Source organism: Streptopelia decaocto (genome assembly GCF_964273445.1).
Source record: "Streptopelia decaocto genome assembly, chromosome: 5".
NCBI classification, from domain to species: Eukaryota; Metazoa; Chordata; class Aves; order Columbiformes; family Columbidae; genus Streptopelia; species Streptopelia decaocto.
In genome coordinates, this window is record NC_138659.1 from 69009228 (window position 1) to 69036377 (window position 27150).

The 27150-nt window shown below is 44.0% G+C and overlaps 1 protein-coding gene across 2 annotated transcripts in view; it reads left to right on the forward strand.

Moving 5' to 3' along the window:
* Positions 1 to 19986: 19986 nt before the first annotated feature.
* The window catches only part of ZRANB1 (zinc finger RANBP2-type containing 1), a 40927-nt gene continuing 33763 nt past the window's right edge, over positions 19987 to 27150 (forward strand). For both annotated transcript variants that reach the window (XM_082054442.1, XM_082054441.1), the window contains exon 1: positions 19987 to 20233. The gene's annotated coding sequence lies outside the window, so the exon portion shown is untranslated. The remainder of the gene's footprint in view (positions 20234 to 27150) is intronic.

Consider the following 27150-nt stretch of genomic DNA (forward strand, 5'->3'; position numbering starts at 1 on the left):
TACAGTGAGGGTGGTGAGAGCCTGGCCCAGGTTGGCCAGAGAGGTGGTGGATGAACCATCCCTGGAGACATCCCAGGCCAGGCTGGACGGGGCTCTGAGCAACCTGAGCTGGTGAAGATGTCCCTGCCCATGGCAGGGGTGGGAATGGGTGAACTGTGAAGGTCCCTTCCGACCTAAACTATTCTATGATCCCATTGCAGATGGACTAGAAGATCATTGGAGGTCCATTCCAACTGAATTATCCCATCCGACCCCAACTTGGCTTTATGAAGCTGCCAAATGAGAGTGACATGAAATGCAGTACCCAGGCATCTTGTAACGGTCTGAACCAGCACCCATGGTCTCCCATTGCACGTCTGATGGAGAAGATAGACCATGAAGTGCAGAGCCCCTGGTGATACACCACATGCAGCAGGAGCAGGGCCCAGAAGCAGCTAAAGCAAAGGAGAGAGAGACCTTCAAGCAGGTGAAATGCTCATCGTTGCTACTGGCAACGTCTCTTGTTTGCACAGTGTTTAGTAGGATGTGGGAAGTTAAGGAGGAGGTTGCTTCATCCATCTAACGCTACTGTAGGATGTGAACACATCTACCACCCGTTTTCAGTTGAGTTCATTATGAAATCTGAACTGGCTATTGATCAAAAATTTTCTATTTAAACCATTTTTGAGAGAAAACCCTTTTCAGGCCAAAGTGAACCTTTCCTGATATATTTTCAGGTCAGTCAGCCATTCTCATCCTTTATGAAAAACAATCAAAAATAACATGTTCCATCTTTTAACGCAGTTGCCTCTCATTTGGAAACCTTCCCCATCCCTTCTCTTTCCAAAGCAAAACAACTCAAATCAGAGGTTGATTTGCATCCCAGTATAGCTATTTTTTATGTTAGCTGAAAATATGGCACAGATAATTTTGCCATGAGACTATCATAATGCACTTTCTTTTTTTTTCCTCAAACATGGCAAATACTACAGTAAGGGCCTTATTCCCTCATGGTGGGTTTAGTGAGTCTCCTGGATTTTTCTCCAGGAGCTGAGGATGGAGTTCACTCCTGTCCCAACCCCTGCTCTGCCCAGCACATCATTGTCCCCATCCCGCTTTCTCTGCTCAGCATGGGCGAGTGGTACCACTGGGTTGGAGATGAGGGGTTTAGTGCATCCCCAGCCCCAGAAAGGGAATAAAAATGCTGCACTGTACATAGGGATTAATATTTTAAAGTGAGTTGAGGTTAAAAGGTGTTGTGTGAATCTGATCTGTGCTATTGAAGGTCAGCAGAGGCTTTTGGATGAGGATGAAGTAATAGCGCTTTAAAAAATAATTATGGTTGATTCTTTTCAAATCCAATTATTTTCCGGAAGAACAGCAAGTAGTTTCGGTGTAATGGCCATGGAAGTCGATCACGAGACACGCAAACCCTGCGCAACCCCCAACACTTGCATTAGCTCTAATACTTTCTCTCTTCAGCATTTACATTTCTGCTTGCAAAATAGTTTATAGTAAGCTCTGCAATGCATAAATATTAAAACATGTAATCAGATTATTCTCTACATATTACTTTTTCCATTCACCCACGGATGACTTTTACTCCACAGTAGCACAGCAGCCAAACCCAGACCACGTAGCCCTGGGCTACTGGTCCCATGTCACCTATGTCATGTGCCTTTGTGGCTTGGCCATCACCTCCTGCGCGGTCCCCAGTCTGCCAGCTGATTATTGTTGTTTTCAGGGAAATTCTCAAGACGTAGACCCACCGAATCACAGAATCAACTGGCTTGGAAAAGACCTCAGAGATCATCAAGTCCAACCCTTGGTCCAACCCCAGTCCATTGACTAGATCATGGCACTAAGTGCCATGTCCAGTCTCAGTTTAAAAACCTCCAGGGCCGGTGAGTCCAGCACCTCCCTGGGCAGCCATTCCAATGCCTGTCCACTCTCTCTGCACAGAATTGCTTTCTAATCTCCAGCCTCAGTTTCCCCTGGCAGAGTTGAAGCCCATGGCCCCTTGTCCTATTGCCGACTGCCTGGGAGAAGAGCCCAATCCCCACCTGGCTAGAACTGCCCTTCAGGTAGTTCTAGAGAGTGATGAGCTCACCTTTAAGGCTCCTCTTCTCCAGACTAAACAACCCCAGCTCCCTCAGCCTCTCCCCATAGGTCTTGTGTTCAAGTCCCTTCATCAGTCTTGTTGGAGCTGCCTCTTTGTTGGTCCTTAAGCAACGCAGTAGGATTGCCTGTTTGATCAGCGCATTGTATGCCATACGGTTGGGTGGAAATAATTTATCGCATTTTTTTTCAACTTATTGCTGTACAGTGGGTATTTGCGTGGTCACCTATGTCGAGTTTGGTATTTGGGTCAAGCCATGCAGTTGCATGTGGGCATTAGATGCCAGGTGGGCACCCAAGTGTGCAAATACAAGTCATGTTGAGTGGATCCACCTCTGCTTTTACCCTCTGTATGAACAGCCCTGGGAGCACGAGTGCTGCTGATATTCAATATCAGTTTGTCGGAACAGGTTGCCCATCGTTCTATTGAACGCACTGCATTATTCATCAGCGAGATTAAAAAATGGAGGAGCTATTGTTCTCCCATTTAATGCTGCAGCATTGAAAGGAGCGGTCATTACCTGGCTCCTCTTTCAGGGTAGATCCAATTCACCAGGATGCATATTTCCCGGGAAGCTCCATAGGGCTCCTCATGGCCAGGATGATTTATTTATAGGAATGACCTTCCCGCCACTTTGAAGATTTTTCTGCTGACATTTGTGCGCTGCATAGTATTTGTGGCAGGAAACTCTCTGTATTTCTAATTCCCCTTTCAGTTCGCAAAAAGTTTTTGCAATCTGTTTTATGGCTTATTAAACTCTGGAGTAAACCATCAGCCAGAGTTACGGCTGGGATGCCTCTGCGGCTCACTTAGATGGTTTGTTTGCTTTCTGTGCCTGTGTTTTCACGTTCTGTACCCAGATGCAAAGCAGCAGCCCTGTGTCTTCTTGCACGCCGCACATCGGCAGCAGCACCGCAACATCCCACAAACCCCAACAGACACAGAGATCCTCTTCCCTTGGGCTGCTGCCCCGGTGTGTTTGTAGAGGTATTTTCATCAAGTAAGCTGCAAATGTCTCCAGGGACACGGAGCATTCCCCAAATCTGCAGTGCCTGTTGTAGCTATGAGCTAGGCAGGTTAATAAAGTGCATTTGCATGACCTATGGGCTTGTCCTACACAAACCTCTGGGGATGTTCTTGACAAGCAGGAGTCTCTGGGCTTATCTGGGCAATGTGACTGTCCTGTTTTGTGTCCTGTTTATAAACAGCCAGGCTGGGCTGACCCAGAAAGGTTTTGTTTGTACCCGTGGTGTGCTGGCTTTAAATAGCCACTGACAATTATTTTAGGATTTTAAACAGGGAAAGAACTAGTAAATGTCTTTGGAAAAGGTCTGATTAGTGCAGCGGGAGAGAGCGGGAGGCTGGGCGAGGGAGGCGTGGATGCAGCGACACGCACAGCTCCCAAAGCGCAGTGGGACGTGCGAGTTAAACGGCATTTCTGACCACCACGGTGTGTTTGGTAGAGACAAACAAGGCTTATTCTTCTGCTGAAGCGATGAAACTTCTCAGTTTGGGATCTCTGATAGTAAACCATATATCTGCTTTATGCGAGTAAAACAGAGAGAGAAATAAATTGCCCCAAAATTCATCACTGAGTTGCTGCCATGGCGGGCATTAACATTTAGCAGCTGATGCCCATAACCTACCCCGTCGAATGCTCCTTCTCGGGGACCTCAGTGATGGGAAATGTCCGCAGGTGTCTGATGGATGTGGCACAGCGTCTCTGGGACCCATCAGTAGGCAGCTTCCAGCCTATTTCTGAGAATTTCTGCTAAAGTATGTGACTTGTGAAAATGTTTATGACTGAAAGACTGAAAGTGAGTCTTTTCCCCAGTATGATATACAGAAAATATCACAGTATCACAGTATGTTTGGGATTGGAAGGGACCTCAGAAGATCATCTAGTCCAATCCCCCCAATATCAAGGTTTTAATTGTGGCCTTGACCATGCACATCACTGATGGGGTAAACAAGGGAACCAGGGGTTGTGGTGACCTACCAGGAGCTTTGGTTTAACATTTTGCTTTTCACACTTTGTAATTCTGGGTCTTTCCTTGCAAAGCCATATCTGGACTTAAGAAAACAGAAGCACAGAGGCACCCATCCACAAATATAGGCATATCACAGCAATCCCCTCAGCTGTGTCTCCCAGCTTCAAGCAGAGCAGACATCTTTATAAACTGTGCTTATTTATAGTCTTACGTGGTCCTTTACCTATACATAGAAGAGAAAGGGTTTTTCCTTCTAGTAACAAATATTTATTATATTAGCTTCTAGTCACCACAAACATTTATCCAATATTTTTAAATGAAATTTGACTTTTCTGTACCAGGCCTCCACGTTTCTTCCCCTGGCGCTGACTTTTCTTGTCTACATATGATTCATTTAATCCTTCCCACAAGAGTCTAGGGAATTAGATTAACGAGGCAAATTAATAAACTATTGTAGCCGTGAGACCTCATACACTTTGCTTACCGAGCGCAGTCCATCATCTTTAACTCAGAGGTCCAGAAAAAGTTGCTAATGAATAAATTTTGCCATATTCAGTGCTATGTGGCCACTGCCAAACAGGGACTTGGTGGCTGCGCCCGGGGTGCCAACGCTGCAGGGATCGAGGTGCATCTGCTGCTCTGGGTTCATGCCAGGGAAACGCACTGTATAGCTGGAGATTTTATCAGAGACCATTGTAACTCAACAACAATAAGGCAATTAGAGTTTGGGCATGAGCCTACAGCGCTTGGAAGGATGGCAGACCTTCGCCTTCATGGAGACTAACAACAAGGTTTGGTTCCTCTGTTGTGGCTTTATCCATCAGTCTCAAAATGACTTGCCCTCCCACAGGCTCGGTGAAGTGAGTTTGAGTTTCTGAAGGTCTGAGGTCTTCTCATTCATCAGGCAGCTTTGTGCAGACAAAGGGCAAGGGCTCATCCTACCATAATATCCCTGCTGAGGGTGTGTTTGTACTTCAGCAGAAAGCTCGTTTGCAGAGGGTCAGATTAAGAGTGGCAGCTATCTACGTTCTCCCAACACGTCCAGTCCTTTGGTTGGGGTAAGGCAGAGTATCACTGACATGGCACAGCGAGCTCTGCCTTTGGGACAGTTGCTCTTCTTCAGAGTAGTAAGTGATAGGACAAGAGGAAATGGCCTCAAGTTGTACCAGGGGAGGTTCAGATTGCATATTGGGAAATATTTCTTCATGGAAAGGGCTGTCGGGCATTGGAACAGGCTGCCCAGGGCAGTGGTGGAGTCACCATCCCTGGAGGGGTTGAACAGACACAGAGATAAGACCCTTAGACACACGGTTTAGTGCCAGATTTGGGTTATGGTTGTACTTTATGATCTTAAGGGTCTCTTCCAACCAAAATGATTCTATGATTCCATGATATGTATCCGTGCATCAAAGTCCATGCCTTGGCGCAGCCATGGTGGGATGCTGCTTGCTCTGGACAAGCTCATCCTCTTAAGACAGCAACGGAGACCATGTATCTGATATTGATCTTTGTTTAATATAATATATTAAGCAATTTTAAGAGCAAGCACCTGGCAGTGCTCTTTGGCAGGCAGCCCACGCTCTTGGGAGCATCCTTCACATTTGCTGTCTTCTGCTCCTGGGGAGCGGGACACAAAGCTGCGAGGGCAGGCAGGCGGCAGGGACCCTCCTGCTGCGCCCACCTCCCCAGAATGGTTTTCTCTGTGCAGGTAGGGAGTGGAAGATCTTTTTATTGGTAGTAATATCGCCTTTTCTGATGAGCTTTTTCCTCTGGGGTGCCTCTGGGATGGGGTGCAGAGAGGATGCCCAGGAAGGCGGTATTCTGGCAGGCAGCTGCTTTTGCTGTGCCAGGCAAGGAATTAAGAGATAAGGGAGTGCACAAATCCAGACGAGATTTGGCTTTTACTAGTGGCTTTCTTACCAAGTGCACCTGTGTATGTCTGGAATAGTTTTAAAAATACAACGTTCTCTGAGTATAGGAGGTAAGACAGAGCGAGAGGTCCCGTCTGCCCCATTCGGGATGGTCTCAGCAAATCTGAAGGCTCCTGACCATGACGGCAGTGATCCCGTCCACCCATTTCACCCAGTTCTCTGCTGGCACAGGAGGTGGAGGTGGGCACCTCAGAAACCTGGAGATGGCATTGCAGTGATGGGACCAGACTCTTTTCAGTGGTGCTCACTGACAGGATGAGGGGCAACAGGCACAGGCTGAAACACAGGAGGTTCCATCTGAATATGAGGAGAAACTTCTTTCCTGTGAGGTGCCAGAGCCTGGCCCAGGCTGCCCAGAGAGGCTGTGGAGTCTCCTTCTCTGAGACATTCAAACCCGCCTGGACACGATCCTGTGTGATCTGCTCTGTGACCCTGCGTGAGCAGGTGGGGGACTGGATGATCTCCAGAGGTCCCTTCAGCCCCAGCCAGTCTGGGATTCTGTGATTGCCGTTATCTCCTCGCCTCAGTGTTGGCGGTGGAGGTGTCTGCCTTTTGCCAGGAACCGCAGAGTACTCGCTGGGAAGTGGTGGCCCTGCCTGGGTTTTAGTCATACCCTGAAGCTTCACCCGTCTAGGTTGGAGGCAGAAGCATTTGTCTCACCAGGGAGAGTCATTTCTGAGCATCTTGTAATCTGGGAACCCCCTGTTCATCAGGGAGAACACTAATAGATCCCAACACCTAAGAGCTTCCTGAAAAGCGAGCAGACTGGATTGCAGTGTGGGGGTCTGGCAGCTTGGGGACTGAATGCCTTCCCAAGGTCCTTCATGAGCAGATTTTTCTACTTGTTTATGGCAATTTTGCTCATGTGTAATCTGTTTGGCCTGCCTGGAGGAGCAGCAGGGCACTAGTTAATTAATGATCACAGGAATGACTCACTTTCCTTGTGCCCTCCTGTGGCACCTTCTTTGTCACGGTAGGAAGCAGGAGCACAGATCCTGTTCCAGGCTGCTCTGGCCTGGCTCCTGGGGAAGGAGGCCAGCAAAATATGAGTTTGCAGTGACCATGCAGTGTTTGTCACTTGCCCAATGTCACCACAGAAGAGCAGCATGAGTGTGAGTTTGCTCTGTGAATGGCCATTCTTTGCTCACTGTTCCCAAGGAAAGCTGGAAATGTTGAGATTTTAACAGCATTGGGATTAAAGCTGTCCGTTCAAATGAAGAAGGCAATAGCTCTGTAATTAGTGTGACTTCTAAACAAAAATGGGAAAGCTGCTTGCCCTGCTACTCAGGGAAAAAGCTCAGCCTGGTCCTAGGGCACCACTGCTCCCTCAGAATGCAAAGTCTCCAGAAGGTCCATCGCTTGGACAAAGCCTGTTGCAGCCCACATTGGGGGGGTTAAAATTCATCCCCCCACCCACAAGCCATGGTACAGGGAGAACACAGACCTTACATCACATTTAGGACAAAATAAAACTCATCCAGTTCTGACCACTTGGTGTGGAATGGGAGAGAGCTGAGGTTGTCCCAGCAAGGATCACACAAACCCTTGTGCAGAGCAGAAGGGGTGATGGGGGAGGAGAAGCCGGAAACATCACCGTGGGGAGGTAAATAGTATTTGTGGGTGGGCAACAAGCTATTTGTTGCGGGCAGATTCCCTTCCCTCTGAGATCATCTCAGATGACAGTCGTCGGACGTGGCTGGATTCTCCGCTGCCCAAACAAGGCTGGGTCATATCCTCTTACGACAGCTTAGAGTCTATTATTACTGTTTATTACCACACTGACAGCATTCAGGAACCTTTGCTGCCATTAGAAATCCTATAGGAAAAAAAGCCTCTGAACCCAAACCCCACAACCACCTATGTCACTAAGCCAAAAAAAAAAAAATCTATCTATATCTATATCTATATCTATATCTATATCTATATCTATATCTATATCTATATCTATATCTATATCTATATCTATATCTATATCTATATCTATATCTATATCTATATCTATATCTATATCTATATCTATATCTATATCTATATCTATCTACCTATATATACAAATATAGATATTTTTATTTTAATGGAAGAGGGAGGTTTCCATGTAACTCAGCACTGAAAAACAGACTGAGGAGTGGCTGTCCAAGCTCCTCCGAGCTCCACTGTACATTTCTTTTTCATGCTGCGCTGTGCAAATGTAACATTAAACATCACACAGTTTTCTTTGGCCCCTGGCCAGGCAAAGGTTAGAAAACAATTCATTTTTTATAGATATCTTTATCCATCTAGCGTGTATCAGTTTAGCCAAGAAGGATGTGAGCACTGCGGAGAAACTGATGTTCAGTACAAGAAAAAACCCCACAATTTACTCACTTGTTTTCCTAAGGATATTGTTGAGAAATTTCAGATGAACTAGAAGCAGATAATGCGATACAGGTCTTGGCAAGAGCAGTGAGGTGAAAGCTAAACTGGATGTTTACTTTCCTCCCGCTTGCGCTTGTGATCTGTAGCTAGCAATGGAGACCCAGTTCCCTATTTGTTTAATGGGAGATGATAGAATATTTCAGGATACAGAAGCCTATGTTCTGCCAATTCATAGTGTAAACAGACAAAATATTTCCTGGGGTCAATTTGTAAAGAGCAGCTGTTCTTTGAGATGCTGTAGGTATCTTTCCCTCAAACTAATTTGATCAGGACTTAAACAAAAATAAACAAAGAAACCCACCAAACAAAACCCAACATAATAAGTACTCAACAATTCAAGCAGCTGCTGGCTGAGGAAAGCTTGAATGATGAAAATGGGGAAATTGCTACTCTACAGGAAGATGCGAGCTAAACATTTCCTCCGGTGTGGGAAGTGTTGTCACGGTGATGGAGAAAAACAGAGCACCCAAGGAAATGGGTACCACGAGGAACGGCAATTAGTGACTGGCAGACCTAATCATTTTCCTGTGTGTTTGCTACTAACTCTTGAGGACAATAACACAGGATCAGGACTCAACTTTTAAGAATGTTCTATATAAGAGGGAGAGAATGTGCCTAAGAATATCAAAATGTCTTACTTTAACATTCTTTTATAATTTTTTTCTTTATCTTCTCTTAGACATCGTTATTGTGGCTGAATGCTTCAATTTACCACTAAATGCAGCTCAGTTTTTCATCCATACCACGTAGCCTTTGTTGCCTTTAAGTTTGAAAACTACACAAAGTTTTTGAGACCATTTATTTTAAAATAGCATTTAAAATGAAGGTGATTGCATTACATGTAATCACTGAGGTGGGTGTCTGGAGTGCTGCATAAATTACCACCTCTTCTACTGGCCATTTAATGTAAGAAAGATGGAAAGAAATAGCATGTGAATGATGATGAAAGGCAAGAGCATTTTCAAAACTCAAGGTCTTCATGTTAACAGTAAAAAATGTCTTGCCTCTGCTGGTGGTGACCTTGTAAAGAATAGCTTGTGTGTGTATCTCAAAACACCAGGACTCAATTAGGTCTTCATGATGTGACTGTAGCCTGAACTACGCTGTTCGTATTCCCCCGAGGGCTCAGCGTGCCCAGGATGGAACTTGTTCAGCCTGGTTTAAACACAGTGAAACATACTGAGATGTTTTTGAGTGCAGTGAGCTGCAAATGTGGCTTTTCTCCTTGCATTTCAAAGATGGGACATCCCCGGTAAACGGCCGTTGGAGGGATGGTTGCTAGATGATAAGTAAAATACTTCCTTTTAGGTGGGAAACATTGCTTGCTAGACAGTTTCCAAAAATGCAGATGTTGTGGTAAAGGGCAGTTTGTCAACGCCAAACTGTTTTGCACGAGTTAATGAGTTTCATCATGTTTTTGAGCTACATTAACAAGTGCCGTCAGTTTGCCAGGAGGACCGGGAGGTGGCCTGGACACCATGGAGTGTGTCTCTGGGGAAGACCCGTGTTATGCTGAGGTGTGTCCATCACTTCAGAGTCCATCTCTGGACCAGCCATGCTGGGCTCTTGGGCTCCCTGGCTTGGACATTGGAGCCTTAGGACATCACACAGAGCTTTGGAAAGCACGTCCCAGGGTTCCTGGATAAATTACAGAAGCCACAAATCCTGTAATAATTTATTTTTGTTGTTTGAAATAGCCGTGTTCTTTTTCTGGCAAATTTTTGATATTTTTCATTTTGTAGAATTAAGTATTTTAGAACTTTGAAAACTCAAGCAGAAAAGAAATAATAGCCTTTAATCGGTTCTAGTTATAAACTTGTATGATAATTATTGATTAAATAATGATTTTTGTCATGGCCCTTCCATATTAGGCTGGAAGTAAAAGACGCCAAAGTTTTTCTTGGTGTTCTAGATTAATGGCTTGTGTTTCTAATCTAGAACCTCTTCTATTTCATGCAGCCTCAGCAAACCTGGGGCTTCGTGATCTCTAGTCACATTATCTTCCAACAAAAAGTATCGTAGCCAGAGCTAGGGCGCAGTCATTTCTGGGATGGACTATTGCAATGACTGATGACAGGGAAAGAAAAGGAACACATAGGTATTCTGCTATGTGACAATATTAGCTAAACACGGCATATCTACCCAAAATGTAACCCAGAACACAGATGCTAATCTCCCTTATTTTTCTTCGCGTGTTATAGGAAGACTGTGACTATTACTAGATATAAGGACCTTGGCCAGTGTGACTTCTTGGTGAGAGCAAATCTACCCATTCCTCTGCACTAAACTGAGATTTTAGTCCAGCAGTGGCACAAAAGGAAACGTCTTCTGCATTGCGGAACCGGCAGTCAAAAGCACTGGGAAAAAAATAACTAATTTGTCGTTCTCAAAAATATTTGAAATATACTTTAAAATACTGACTTTTAGGAACCAATTGTTGTGGTTCTTATTTTGTCTTGACTTCCAGTTTCTGAACCTTCAGGTTGCACTGAGGTTATGTTTAGTCCATATTTTGTTTTTCTTCACTGTCCCGAGGATTAGAAATCTGCTTTGAAAATAATATCTCAGAGTCTAACTTAATCACTTGACTCTAGAGGTAGGAGGTCTAGGACCGAAAGCAAATATTCCAAGAAAAAACATCAAAATACTGAGAGTTGGCAGAACTGTGATTCAGGAGCGTTTAACTGAGAAGATCTAACAGGACCATATGCCAAGGCCATCGACAGCTCTAATGGGAAGTCGAAGTCCACGGGACTTTTCTCAAGCGGTTGTCAAATAAGATGAAGCTATTTTCATTCTGAGCAAGACACCAGTGAGACCTTATTTGGATTTTTCTCTAACATGAGAGGAAGACAGCCAAGAAACGAGTAGGGTTCGACTTTGGAGATGTGTGCTGTGAGGGAAGACCAGCTCCACTTGACCTCTCCATGGGTGCCTGAGAACAACGTGAAGCCTCTTGAAGACTAAACCATCCGGGCAAGAAGTATATTTGGAATAAGAGAGTGGGAAATTCAAAGCCAGGATGGCGAGATAAGAGAACAAGCACCAAAACAAAATGACAGAACTTCTGTTTCTTCCACAGAGTGGTAGGAAAGCACCGACCCAAACAGATCTTTGCTCCATTTGAGAAATAAGCTTCCTAATTTGATGCAAGTAGTCATCCCCATTCATCTGCACAGCCTGCTTCTGACATGTGTAGCCTGGATTCTATCTATACATCAGTTGTATGATAAATATTACTAATATACTCAATGTAATGTGATTTTTCTATACAGATCAGATATGGCTTGTGGGCAAAGGTCCAAATCTGAACTTTCTCACCGGGCCTTGAGTGTTTCCCCAGAGCCTTTGACTGTAGTAGTTGACTTGACGGATTCGTGGTGGTGGCAGTCCTGGGCAAACTGGGCTACCTGAAAACCCTGGCATGGCAAGAAGAGCCATGCAGTGTCCAAGAGAAGCACATGAACCCCCCCGGTCAAGGATTTGAATGTTTGGAAAGGTTCAGTCTCCAGCAGAGGAACATGACCTTCACGAGACCCAGCAGCTTCACCAATTACCAATTATTTCAGCAGGAGCTCAACATTTTGCATAATTTTGTGAAATTGGTTTTATTGATTAACCTGAATTGCATTGGGCAAACATGAAGTCAATGGCTCATCCTCTCTGCTTCTGTTTTGCCTGGCCGGTAATGAGATATACAGACAAATGATTATACATGGATCTGGCTGGCTTATGACATCCATTGCTGAGACAGGAGTTTACCCCTCCGTTAAATATATTTCAGAATTCTCTAATACTCAGTCCTTACTCCGACCTCTATGGAAGATCTAACTTGCTGTAATATTTAAGCAATTTCAGATGTATACAATTCCAATATATATTCTAAACTGTCCTTTTGCATTAAAGCCCTGTGAATTTAACCCTGTGCCCGGACATGGGCAGATCCGGAGCTGTCTGTCCTAAGGAAGCAGAGGCTGTTGAAGCTTAAACTTGTTTTCGAAGAGCTTAGGCAAGACAAACTCACATGCAGTTGAGACTTGTGGTTGGAATACTGAAGCAACACACTCCTGAATCACAAAATCTGTATTTCTCAGGGTGGCAAGGACTATTTGGGAGACAACAAAACATATTTTTTTAAATGAAAGCACGAATGTGTGCTACAAAAAGACTACTTATAATGCTGCTTACCTCCTAGATATCCACGTAAGAGCTATCAATGGGAGAGAGTACTGACAACAAGCTAATGAGCTCCTGCTGCTCGATAAATGTCTTCGCTTTGCTTCAGCATTTCTTTGTGCAGTGGGAGGGAGACAGTGATCCCAGACAATGTTCTAGTGCCATTATTTTGTTCTGTTTCTGCTCATCATTCTAGCCTAACATACAAGAAGGGAAGGCGCAGCAGATTTTGTGATGCCCAATACAAGTAAACAATAGTTGCTCAATGTATAGTTACTAAATTATTTTATTTTAAAGTTAGGAATAAAAACAATCAAAGAACTGTGCTTCCAGGAAAGTAATCTCATTTGAAAATCATTTCTTTTTCTGTTTCTCTGATTTATTTCCCCCTCGTTGTGTCTGTAAATGAGGTATAGCATTACGAGGCATCCTGCTAAATGGCTTTCTGTGAGATTAAAAGTAGGAATAAGATTGAAAGCTACTTTTTCTCCAGTTGTTGAAGCTGCCTGTTTGTGAAGAGAAATGCAGGGAGAAGGTATAGGTTTTTTTGCAGAAAAAAAATATCTCTAAAATAAGTTAACAGTAATAAAGTAATTTATGGCTCAGGCTAGGCCTGATTTAAAATAAAAATCTATTATCTTCCAAAATCCAGGACTTTCCAGAAAAGCATCCTTTCCACATTTTACTTCCAGACTTGTGTGCTCGTTAGCTTTATCAGTTACCATCCTTATAGGGTCTCCACTAATAGCATTAAACTGTTCCTGTGTCACCGATAGTATTTCACCGCCTCGCTAAACCAGTAGAGTGGCGACTGGCTCCGCTCCATTAGCTACGCTCACCTGTTTTGTTCTCTTGTTTTTATTTGAACTGTATGTGTTTGTTCCTAGATTTGCTCATAAAAAGCATAAGTCTCAGTGAATCGGTAAGTGGAAGGCTTCTGAGACATGCAATGAACATATCCAGAATCCTTAAGCAGTGCATCAGTGGATTACGTCAACTCAAAGATGGATTTTGCTCTCTCTGGCTCATCAAATAATCTGATTAGCTGGCGCTGATTATACTCAGCATGATGTACTGTGTTCTGTAAACCAAACACAGAACGTCCCTTTTCTGTTGCCTCGCATGCTTCTGGACAGTGTTCTTTTACAATAAATTGCCCTTCTCTTTCTCTACCCACTAACAGCTGCTGGGGCTTGGATTTGGGGCATGTTAGTGCCACCTAACAACACTGCCTTGCTACACAGAAAAAGTTATGTGCTCCCCTAAAGCAGAAAAATACGTGAGTTCTTGCCCCTCAGCTTCACAGCCAAACCTACGGACCCCAATATCAGCATCTATGACTTTTATATGATGTTTGGGGAGGGATGATGCCATCGGTGGGGCTCATAACAGCTGCTGCTCGGAGGAGGGAGGTAGCCAGTTTCTGTATAATATAATGTGGTATTTTTATCCAGCCTCAGCAGCATCTGAGGAGTCAGTGTTACGTTCACCCCACAAATGGGGTGGCAGGAGCATTTTGTGGGAGTCCCGGTGTTTGGTAGTGGTTAAATGTGTCATTGCTGAGGATAAGATGCTGGCCTTTGCACAGAGGAATCCTGCCTCTTCTGGCCTGACATTTCTGTACAGCAATTAGTTTATGGATTTTAGTCCATTTTTCTCATGGATTTTTGTCTCAAGTCCTCACAAATGTCTTACATTCCCCTAAAGGGACTCAGGCTGCTGCTTCCTTTTATAGTTGCATTATTACTTGTCATCGTCCTCCCTCACAGCTTTCTTTAAGAATGCATTCAAAGAGCTCTTTGCGTTTTCCCGTTTAATTTTTCCTTTCCCTTTGTTTTTAAGACACTGTTTTGCATTCTCCTTAATCCTCTCCCTCTTTTTCTCTTCTCTCTGTCCTCCCCCCCCGCATTCTTTGGCTGTGACAAACCTGCCGATGTGTGCTCGGAGCAGCGGCAGCCGCCACGCTGTGCTCACCATCTGGGATGGGCAGATCCCGAAGCCTCCCCGAGTATCCAGAATGCTGCCGAAGGAGCCACCTGGACCACTGTCACCCCACCACCTCCCATTTTCCCGTTTCTCTCCATCTTTGTTGCTTTTCTGTTGACCACCCAGCACAGGCTCCTCCACCTGCTCCGCATCTCCCCAACTGACCAAAGCTTCTAAAATTCGCCCGTGATGCGGCTCAAACCCTCCAGCTGGAAAGCCCCATCCTGATGGATTTACACCGTCACCTCCTTCCTCTTTTCCCTGTGGAAGCAGAGAGAAAGCAAGAAAAACATGGTGCATGTTGAAGCTTTCAATACAAGCGCTCCCCACTTTTAACTTCTTTTCTTTTTTGCTATCGAAATACATTTCACAGCAATTGAGGAGATAATGACTTAGTACCTACTTTTGCATATTTCCGCACAGTTTTTCCTAGCTATGTTTGTTTATTCTCTATTCTTCCTGGCTGTTTTTTCCCTAAAACAATTCCACTCCCACACACCACCTCTGCTGGGCATAGGCCACCTGGAGAGATGAGAGGTGCCTCTTGTTGGCCCCATGGAGAACCACTGTGCCTTTTCCTCTTTAGTTGCTCTTTCCCTGTCCCTTGTGCCAACACGTTTGGTGGCTCAAGGTATTTGGGAAAAATCCCACTTTTCTGTAGTAAAAAAGACCAAAAGGAGAAAAGCTTGATCCACGTGCATGACATCCCTTCTTAGTGCAAAGCCCCCAGGGAAGTCGGAGGAAAACTTGTGACTCTGACGATATTTTCTGAAGGATGTTTTACTTGGGAAAAGGCTAAAAACTGAGCCAATGGAATGGGTAGAATTAGCAAAGCCGTCTCCCAGTGGATGGAGCTGGGAGGCCAAAACAGGGCAAGTGCGAGGGCAGGAACTCGACTGGGAGCGGGTGGTGATGATGAAGAAGGACTTGCCTTCCTCCCCTGCCTTGAAGCTGAGGGTGACACCTGTGGTGGGGCAGAACGGGTTTGGTCAGGGCAGTACACCCTCTCTGGCTTCATCCTCATCTAGATAGGGAGGATAGTGATCCAGCTATGATTGAATATTTATACATTTTGAACTAAAACGGGAAAAAGAGCCACAAGCATGAGATTTACTGGGTGTGAAGGATGCGGGTGACTCAGAGAGGGGATGGAAAAATGGCAACAAATCAGTCAACCATTTAAAATATCCTGTTCTCAATAGCTTCAAAAACTGTGCTTCCTTTGGATTTTCATGCATTTCTATTCTTCACCCTGTATCTAAGTGTTTCAATTCAGTCGCAAGTCTTCCCCGATCATAAAAAGCTGGAAAACACCAAATAAAGCAATGGCAAGAGCAGGATTTGAGGAGCCGGTGTGAGCCGGGAATTCTGCATATTCAAAGTTCAGCTGGTGAGAAGTAACCATCTGGTGAGCACGTACGTCTCTGCTCCCGGAGAAGCCGAGGATGAATTGCCTAACGGGAGTGAGTAGTTACCAGGGAAAAGAGAATTGCATAAGAGCAAGATCTGCACTTATACATCACTAACCAGATGTAATCTCTGCACTCAGGCTGAGACAATTCTGCTCCGGCACAAAAACACTCCACGCCAGCGTGAAATAATTTGATATTTTGTCTTTTTGCTTACCTGAAGCAGTTTTGCTTCCCAGCTATTGTGTGCAACATCTAGACATATGCTACTGTGAATTATTTCGATGCTCTCTTTCTAATTATAGCGTTTGGCATCGGTTATAAGCAGGGTGAATCAGAACAGAAACGTCAGGGAGCACTGAGGGGAGAAACCTTTTACTAATGGTGAGCATCAGGCCAGAAGAAACGGGGCGTCTTGTAAGGCAGCGTGGTGCAAAGTGCTCTTGTTTAATAGGAGATAGCGGCAACTTGTAATTCTGGAAAAAAGAATCCTAAATTAATGATTTTTATTGCAGAGAAGGAAGGGAAATTCCCAGCAATCTGCCTGGCTGGCACCTGGGAGGCACCGGCACCAAGGGTTCCTGTGTCAGCGCAGGGCTGACCAGGGAGAAGGAACCTGGGGTTCCTTACCCGGGTACCACTGGTATCCACGTGAAATTCTGCCAGCTGCTGGGATTTCATCAAATCTGTCCGTTCTGACATGGAAATTTCCTCTTGCTTCTTTCCTGAGCAGCTCGCTCTTGTTCTAGAGGAACTGGAAGGAAGGGAAGGAGATGGGATGGCTGAAGAGAAAGCAGCGGGCGTTCGAGGAACAGGGATTTATGATATTCGAGAAGCGGGGAAAAAGAAAGCTGGAAGACATATGTGAGCAAATCATATTTTCAGATGTGCACGAAGGTGCATGGTTTTGCTATGGGGTTATTCTGAGTTACAGAGGGCAGTTGCACACCCGGTTATTGAAGGCACATAGTCTCCAAGGCATGAGTGAATTCAGCTCTGCGAAGTTCCCAAAATAACATAGTAAGCTGTCAAACCAGTATGACTATGTTACAAATTCCTTACTAGGGAGTTGAAATTTGTCCTTAAACTGGTGGAATAAAATTAAAATTTGGGGTGGAATGTAGGAAATGAGTACTTGCATACAGCTTCCGCTACCTCTAGCAAAAATGGAATTATCATGCTGACATTTTAAAAAGAAAAAGATGATCAAATGCTAAATCTATTGAGAACTGGGTTATCAAGTAATTTAGATTTTGATTTTTCTCCACATTAGAAGTCTGAAAGCTATTATTGGAGAAAATACACGTGTAAATATCAATGTTCTAAACCGCTGAAAGGTCACTCCTATTGTATTTTATTGTTTAAGTCTAGAACAAATGGCAAACTCCTGCAAGGTAAACCTGGCGAGACATGCCAGCAGTTTTTTGGGATAAAGCCAAAGACATGGCCTTAGGAATAACATTGACAACATCAAAAACATCTGCTAATTTGGAGAAGCAGCCAGGATTCGCTTTTGAAACTAACGGCTCTGGTAACTATTTTCAAGTTCAATTTTACCACATGCATTCACCTTCAAATATTATACAGATACTGGTTGCATTACTTGGAATGCTTCTGTTCTGCAGAACAACTATGCAGATATGAGAATCACTTGTCTCTAGAGTTCTTCAAAACATTTTTATTTGCAGTTATTGATATTTTTTCTTGCCTGTGCGACAAGTTTGTGAAATGATACAAGTCTAGCATCATTAAAGCTCTTTTCTTTGTTGTGAAAGTACATCACATGCTCCTAACGTGCTGCAGGGCACTGCGTTTTGGTTAAAATATGTTTCCATGATCACCAAATGGTGTCCTGACAGGTTTAGGAAATATTCTGGAGGAATTTGAAGTGATATTTTCCCTCAAATTACATATTCCTTTTCCTACCTTTTTATGCAGTATAATCTGTAACAATTATTTCTGGAAATTTCCCATTGTTGCACAGTTGTGGCAGCCTTTAGGATTTACCCCACTTGTTCACTTACCTGACAGCTCTTCTATCATCTTGCCTAGATGCCAAGAGCAAGGGATACATTTTCAGAACCATTCCTAAGCAAAGAGGCAGCACAATTCCTTAAAATAAGGAATACTTCTTTTATAGGGCTTTTCCAAGTTCATCTGGATCTTGTATGTGGGCGTGTGAAAGAAAATACGGTTGTCTCCATCTTTTCTATAGCGAAATATATGTAATTGTTGGTCTATTTCCCAACAGGGCTCAACTTGTTCAGTGGAGTCAGAAAGAGAATTTAGTAAATAACCAGTCTGGGAGAAATAAATCACATTACACTCCCCCCCCCCTCAAAAATGTTTATAGGGAACTAATTTAATTGCAAATGAAGACAAATTTCTATTTCAGTCTCCATAAGTAATTACATTTTACTCATCCTGACTCTGGTTCTAGTTGTTTGCTGGACAAAGGGATTTTCTCTATTGCAAGGCATCACTGCTCTGCTCCAACATCTCAGGAGCTTTTCTCCTATGCTGGTTGAGCGAGAAGGGATGGACCCAGCTGAGTGGAAGAGGTCGAGTTTCCCAATGCAACACCCACTCTGAGGTGTTATCTGACAATGTCCCTTCCACGGGAATGAAACCACGGAAATAAAAAGTGTTAGAACTGCTGAGAAAGCCTGAAATAAAAAGTACAGGCTGCGGTGCGGAAACAAAAAGTCAGTACCAAATGATGTAAGATCCATGAGGGAAAGAGCAAGGTTGTGGGCAAATACACTTTTTCTGTCAGCGAGCCTACAACAGCAGCTTAGGGAAGACAAGGATTCGCTATTTTTGAGTAGAAAGCAAAAGAAATGGTTCAGTGGCAGGTGCGAGGATCAAACCCAAGCAGCCTTTATTGGCTTTTCCCCCAGAAGAGGAGCAAACGGGCTTTGCACTGCATGGCAGTGGCTTGGCTGGAGAGTCCTCTGGGCTGGTGAACATCCCAACTCCAACCCCACACGCTCGCTGTGGGAACGGCCGGAATCTGCACGTGCAGGAGGTTCTATCTTAGTATGAGGAGAAACTTCTTTCCTGTGAGGTGCCAGAGCCTGGCCCAGGCTGCCCAGAGAGGCTGTGGAGTCTCCTTCTCTGAGACATTCAAACCCGCCTGGACTGATCTGTGTGATCTGCTCTGGTGACCCTGCGTGAGCAGGTGGGTTGGACTGGATGATCTCCAGAGGTCTCTTCAACACCAACCAGTCTGTGATTCTGTGAAATCGTGACAGTTTATTTATTAGCAGTGTTTAAGGGTGTATTTCACTACGGAAGAACTGAAGGAATTAATGACAATCTACTAAAGGCTGGGGGGCTGTACAGCCTGGGCATGAGACCCTCCATCACCATTTTCTTCTTATTTATCACACACGTTTCCCATCAGGACACTGGAAGGATCCGTTGCCACATTGGTTGTATTTTTGATGGCTGCTGTCTGGGCAGGTGCCACCACAAGGGTTTATGTTGGTTTTTTTGTTTGTTTTGTTGTTTGGTTTTTATTTTTTTTCCTTTTGTTTGTAGGGGTTGTGTTTGTTTTTGTGTTTTTTTTTTGTTGTTGTTGTTGTTTGTTTTTTTAATGAGGTATGATATCCATAGGAAGCTTCACGTTGATGCCCCACAGCCCGGCGCTGTATGAGGGAAACGCTGCGGGGCAGCAGCCAGGTCTGGTGCGGGTTCCCCGGCAGGACCCGGCTCTGAGGGGCCGCGGGGCGCCCGCCCGGGCTTAGAACGGGGACCACCAGGGGGCGTGTCCGCCGGGGGGGCGTGGCCTGGAGGGGGCGGAGCGAACCCCAGCACCCAACAGCCGGGCGCCCCAGCGGCAGGGATGACATCACCCGTTCTTCCCAAAGAGGCGCGCTCCGATTGGCGAAGAGGAAGGCGCAGGCTCCGCCAATGGGCGGCGGGCAGGGCGGCAGGCCGGGCTGACGTGCGGGCTGCTGGCCGTATGGGGGTTTATTTTGCTTTGGGCCGCTCTAGCCGCCGCCATTAGAAGAGCCCGGGGAGCGGGGCGAGAGAGTTCACCCCCCGTTCCCCCCCCCCGCCGCGCCGAGTGGGAGCGCCCGCCGCCGCGGCAGCCCGCCGCGTTGGGAGAGACCATGTCTTGAGCGGGGAGAGGACGCCGCAGCCAGCGGGCCGGGGGGTGGGGGGGCGGCGCGGGGCGCAGGCGGCTTCCAGCGCTGAGGCACGGTTCCCGGCGGCGGCGAGGTAAACCCGTTTCCCCTCCCCGGGCGGCGAGCGGGGCGGTGTGGGGGGGAACGGCCCGGCGGCGGGGGCGAGCCCGGCCGGTGAGCAGCCGGCGGAGCGGGGCCGGCGGCGGCCCGGCCGAGGGGCCCTGTGGGGATTGGGCTCCTCGGGCCCCCCCGGAGCCCCCGTCCCGCGGGGAAGGGCCTTTCGCTCCGGCGGGATGCGGCGTCTGTCCCTCCGTCCCAGCAGCGCCGGGGGCGGGTTGTAGAAAACGGCGTTAGAGCAACAAGAGTCGGGTACAAAAGGCAGGAAACTCTGAATTTTGCGCCGTGGTCGCCGCTCCGAACGCTGGCCTGCTGGGTGAGATCATGCTCTGCTGCCTCCCACTTCTTCCCCCCTCCTTTTTTTTTTTTTTTTACAATTTTGGATGTGCTTGTTGTGATCTGTATGCAGTGGTGGAATCGGTGTCGGTGTATTTTGGGCAGCACAACTCCCATGATACTGTCCGTAGTACAATATTGCTGATAGTTGATCAGAAACAGGATACGCTGTTTCAAAATCGAGCTTGTTTTTTGTGAACTGAAGACTGGCAAAGTTAAATTAATGAGGCAAACCTTATTAATCTGCCTGAGTCTTCCTCAGCCCCACACTGCGGCAGCTGCGGGCCAGGATCAGGTAAAGTTCTCTGCGGAGGTCGGGGATGTGTCTGTGGGTCTGTCCTTCCCAGTGACAAAAGGCTCCTTCCAGTGCTCCATCCCCAGAGCACCCACCACTCTCTTAGGAGAAATTATGGGAGAAATCACGATTCTGTGAGATTAATCTGGGTCTCCTGCCCGGCAGACGCAGCAGGGCTGCTGAGAACTTTCTGCTGCCGCGGTGACTTTCAGGGATACACCAATAATGACAACTTTTTTCTAGAATTCTTGGAGATTCGATGTAGTAAACAAGTGTTGTTTGACGGGCTTTGTGCTGTGCGTGATCTGTCTGCTCGCTGGCTACCTACTGTGTCGTAAGCGGTGGAGCTGGCGTGTGAGTTTAACACATTGATACCTTTGCTGATGCAAAAACTGAAAGGTGAGATGTCTTCTGTGTAATTCCTTAACCTTCTCCTTTCTCCAACACACATGGTGTTAAAGCTCGTTCTGCCGTGAGCAGAACCTTGTTAAAGTAGTTCAGGAGAGATTTGTCACGCTGAGTTTTACCTTTTCTTCTGCTAATCTCACATGTTGTCTTTGATGCAGAAGAGATTTGTGAAGCCCATATTGTTTTTTGCTTTCTTTTTTTCGGTGGTTACGCAGAGCAGGGGGACAGGTAAGCAGCAGGAGGTGTTCTGGAACTCTTATTTGCGTCCTTCCGAAGGCAGAGTTGAATTGGTGTCTCAGCACACAGTCAAGCATGTCATACGTAAAAGATCACTTCTGATTTAAGTCTGTCACAGCATTAGAAGAGAATAATGCTTTTGGGTGCATTGTGTTTTGTAGGAGTCGTGAAGCTCTAATTATGTGGTGTAATCCTCTTGAAGAAAAAAGAAATTATTACCTTTTCTTATGCTGCTTAAGTAAGGACAGGCAGATGGGGATGGCCGATGAGGTTGTACTCTGTTATTGTAGACCTGTACCCATTAGCATTTTCTCAGAACTATAATTAAAAATACTAATTTAATTGGAATGCTGAGTGGCATAAGAGCATCAAAAGGATTCATCACAGAAGCATGGCTTAAATTGGAGGCTAGTTAAAATGCAAAATTGGTTAAGGAAACATCTTTGGTCTTACGTAGCCTTGTGTATGACCATTCTGATCCTACGTCGTTCACTACGTAAATTCCTTGGGAATGGGAAATCCCGGCCATCATTGGTGTTCTTTGCAAGATGGATCTGTAAATAAGTCAGAAGTAAGTAGAAAATACTTTACTCATTGTATGAGCAGTTATTTTTAATACAGTCAAGCAAATGTACTCTCAGGCACTTTAATGTGAGATTTTCTGGCCCCTTCACGTGGTGTTAGCTTAGATGTTCACATTTCTCTTTCCAGCTTCTCTTTGCCATATCAGTTTTGCACCGGCTTGAAATTGTGCAGAACTTTGGGTCAGGACATTCTTTATCACGGTCTACCATCTACAAATCGCAGCAAAACATCTAAACTGCTATGGCCAGTTCTGTTAGTAACCTCCCCCCAAAATCTGAAGACTGGGTTATTTTGAGCTCTTCAAAATTTATGTCAACAAGTAATCCTCATTTTAACTGCATGAATTATGCTCCACAGTCTCCTTGTTCTAAAATGGAACTAAATTTCAGTTTGGCAGCTGAAAATGGCTGGCTTAGCTGTAACAGAGTTCTTTTTTTATATAGTACTACATATGAATAGGGAAACAAGGCAAAGTTGAAAAGAGAATTTTTTTTCAACACACCTGATGAAGGGCTTTCCACTTGTCAAATAGCATAGCTTGGTAAAATCGGTTAAATAAAATACAGTTATAACTTAATCATGTCAGTTGAATGGATTTTATTGTACCTTAAGACTTCTATCTTCTAATTAAGATCTCAAAGAGTAAGACTTCAGACACTCTCCTGGTACTTTCTCTTTTTCATAGTACTTCTTGGGTAGCTGACGTTGCTTTAGCTTGCACAGAATCTGGTTGATTTTGTGGCTGTTCATTTTTGAATCATCAATTGCCGAAGCACCGTTTCTCACAAATACGCAGTTAATTCTTTTGGAATTTTCTTGAAATACAAGTTTAATAATAGGCCCATTACCTCTTTGGTACCTGACAGTTAACATACTTGAAGAATTGTAGGACTTAAGCATCAATTCTGAGAACACACTTAGTTTATCATAATACAGATGATTTTGTATTTGTGGCATGGGCAGGTTTTCAGAAGCTCTGTAGTCAAAGTGGAGTTGTATCCACCTGGTGTTTTTTTCAGAACAGCTTTTTTCCTGTCCTGCTGTCCTGTTTATGAACAAACTATTTGTGGCGAAGACCCGAGTGGGTGGTGAGTTGGAGCGGGGAGTGAGTGCTGTGACGTTAGAAGAAGGATCTGTCTTCAGGAGGGGGCTGATCCGGAGACCTCGGTTCAGCAAAGCGGGAGGGATGGTGGATTTGTTTCCAAGGAACGCAGGAGGGTGATAAACTGGTCAGAGTGGTGGTTGCTGGTATGCGCAGAGCATCTTGCCTACGGAGCAGCCAAGGTTGGAGCCCTTTTTTCATATTTTATTGTACAGCAGATATAATTAAGTTGGCATTTTTCCCTTTGGTTATTTGAATTTATCCTGATTTAGTGTGTTCTGCTTGCTCTTAAAACAAGGATACTATTACATCAATTTTTATTTGTAGTAAGGTGGATTTTCGTTATCTTGCTGAGAATGGCTGCTAATTTTGCTGGTATCCACATGTGCATCTTAAATTAACAAAAGTTCACGCTTCTAAAATGCAGAAGGTGACACAGAATTTACATCTGTCTTTAGGGCTGAGCTTAGAATTGGGCTGAAAATACTTGAAGTAATGAGAGGTGGGTACAAAATGAATACAGGGCGTGCAACCTGCTGGCCAGGGGGACTGGAAGGATGGACCCGTGTCTATTTTGGGAGGTGTAAATAGGACTTCACTTGCTGAAACTGTCTGTTGTGAGCAAGGAGGCTGCAGTATTTTTTCTTATTTCTTTAAAAACGTTTCTCCTTCCTCCCACCGTGCCAGAATCCAATACATGGTGATGTTTTACTTGCATTATGTTTGCCATTATTTTTGTAAACAAGTGTGAATGTTCCTCCTTGTGATTCTTTGACTTCAATTTGATTTAGCCTGGAGTCTTGAGTAGCTGTTTTTAGTGAAACTGAAAAAATTCTGAGTTAATGGATGGTTTACAGACATTAAGAAACTTTTGTAAGTACATTGGTGTTCTGCCTTCTAGATATTCAGGAGTTCGTTTTCCTGAGCTAAAGAAAATTGTCAGAACTGTGATGTATGTGATTCTGGAGAAAAATAACTTTTTTGTTTTGTTTTCACTAGATTATAACTATTACGGTCAAGGAATCTTTTAGTGACTTTGAAGCTGCACGTACTTTTCTAGATCAGTTCATTTGAAAACTGCGCGGCTCTTGGTGCTCAGTGGATTATCTAGGGAGAAAAATGACTGTCATAAATTTAAGAAATAGGGTTAACGCTAGCAAAACATGGGAAATTTGCTTTTTGCAGGTAATTGTTGGTTTATGGGAGAATCCTGTTTCTTGTGGTTGTAAAGACTGTCAGTGCATTGTGTAAATGTTGACTTTACTTCTTCCAGGCTAAGGAGCTTGGAAGTTTTCTGTCCCATTCACCTTCCTGGTACCTGAGCGGGGATTCAGTAGATGGCTGCAAATTTATTAGTTGCTATCTGAATATTTCACTGAAACAGCTTCACACTAGAGGTCTGAGCCTCCTCTCTTCTGCAGTTTCAACAAGTGTTGAGTATAAACTTGTTTTTGTGCTAGACTTTTCTTTTATTAGCTCACACTACCATGACAAATCAGGAGTACTTTGTACTAAGTGTCTTATCAATCTCTGATTGTCATTTTATGCCTTCTGTCAGATGGGTTTAGGCTTTGCCTTACTGTGTGCTTGTTGAAGCTGATTTTTATCTCGCTGAAGGGTTGGGATGGTCGTCTGGACTATTTACATTTATTTTGACCTCTGCATTGCTGTTTAGTTTGGCAGGGGTAAAAATGATTGTCACCTCATGGCTTTTAAGTGGTTTATTTGAAGAAGGTTGTTCAGCATTTAGCAGAAATTTATCCCATCCCCCAAAACCAGAAGTTTTACTGTTTTAGAGTTGTTACTCTGAAACTTTCTGGCTACCATGGAGTACCTTGCAGTGATTAACTTGGGGTTGTTGGATATGTATTACAAGCAAAATACAGATGACTAATCATAAAGTTAAAAAACAAAAAGACCCAAAACCCAAACCAATAAAGCAAACCCCAAAAAACAACCACCAACAACTATCTCCTTCTCTAGAAGGAGTTTGAATTTGTTTTCCCTGTGATATTTGATACTAGTTCTTTGCACAATGTTAAGCAATGACATACACAGAAGTGGGTTTTATGTGTGCTGTGATAATGGCATCTTTTCTTATATATATATATATTTTTTTTTCCCTCCTTTTTGTTTTTGCTACTTTGCTGTCTAGGCAGCATCTTAAGAAGAGCCGGATAAAAATGACTGTAGCTTGTATGGTTCACTTGAACTAGAACTAGTCTTAAATATAGCCCAGTTGCAAATGCCTGTACCAAAGATGGTCCTTATCTGTATCTGAGAGCACCTTGCTGTTCATTAGGAGGAAACTACACAATAATCGATGTTGAGCGTTTGTTTCTTTGATTCATTTGGAGGCAGGTGAGGTTTTTTTTCCACCAAATAGTGAATATTTCTGTATCTAGCTATGATGTGATTTATGGTCAGCCAGTATCGAGGAGGTCCAGGGGATGGTTATTAGAACTGAATGTCAAACGTACGAGTTAAAACTTGTTCATTGGTTGTTGGACAGGTTTAAGTGTTTTTAAGTGTTGATGTCTGACTCCACAGTGTTTTTTTTTTTTAATTCAGAGCATGACATCTGGTTTCCCTCATCTTGTGTGAGGATGGCTGAGATTAAACAAACCCGTGTCTCATATATTACGCATATAGTCTAAATCTAGATAAAGTATTTTTTTTTGTATTTGACCACAGTTTTTATATAGAATCCCCTTGTTCAACTTCTGTACTTTGTCCGATGCAAACGTCTTAAAAATGACGCTTAAATGATCCTGTTGTGTTTTATTATATATATTGTTACTGTATTGTACATCTTTTCTTGAGTCAGTATTAATCTGTTGCTGTTTGTGATGATCAGATTCATTAAATGTCACTGGCTGTATTTATGCAAATACTCTATCATAGTTCATTATTTTGAGTCACTTTGCTTGGTTTTTGATTAGTGTTGTGTGGGAGATGCTGTGTATTATGTAACTGTTGATCTGCTTAGTCTCATTTTCCCAAATGGTATTGGTTTCTAAGTAAGCAGTCGTATTTAGCCCATACTAATGTGTAGTAACATCTCATCTAAATAGCTGCTCACTTTTAATTGAGTTTAAAACAAAACAAAAAACCCTGCAAAATGCAGCTCATGAAATAAGAAATAGGACTGAACTGCAAACCGCTGCGGCTTTTTCTTACAGACTGTTTTCAGCAGTTAAGGTTTTCCTTGCTTTTAGTCACACATTTAATAGAGCCGTAGGTAGTTTGACCTGCTTGAGATGAGTAACAAATAAAATGGAAGCTCGTACTTTGCGAGTTACGCAGCAGGATTAGCTGTAGTGGTTAAGAGCACAAAAAAGCTTCAAGGGATAAACATCAAAACAATAAAAGAAGCAGAAAGAGTGAAAATTTAGTCTTGTCAAATATCTGTTAATTCTGTGACAAGTTGCGCTTTTGCAGAATAGTCTGTTTAGGTTGGGATGTAGACTGAACTATGAAGAACTATGAAGTTCATTGTCAATTAATGTATTTCAGGTGTCTCCTAAGGTCTGTGACCTCCCACGTGTTTGACTTTGTGCTGCATTGAACACTTGCACAATTATGGATCCTTTTGCATGAAAACTGTGTGTAATTTCTCTTCCTTATGCACAGTTGTGCTTTAAGGTTATTTGAAAAGGCGGCAGTTTGATTGGAAGCATTGAACAGAATATTTAAAAGTAAGATGGAGCAAAGTCACTGTAATTGTTCTGAACGTGATAAATACCTATTAAAGTAGACTTAAGGTGCTTTGAAATGAGATACAAATCCATAAATCAAAAGGAGAGCAATGTTTTATTAATTGTATGTGAATGAAGCCTGTCAGAATTCACCCAATGAACAGACTTCCAAATATTTTCAAAAGTTACTGCCTACTCAGTTGTAACTCCAACACTTTCAGTTTTTCTTTTCT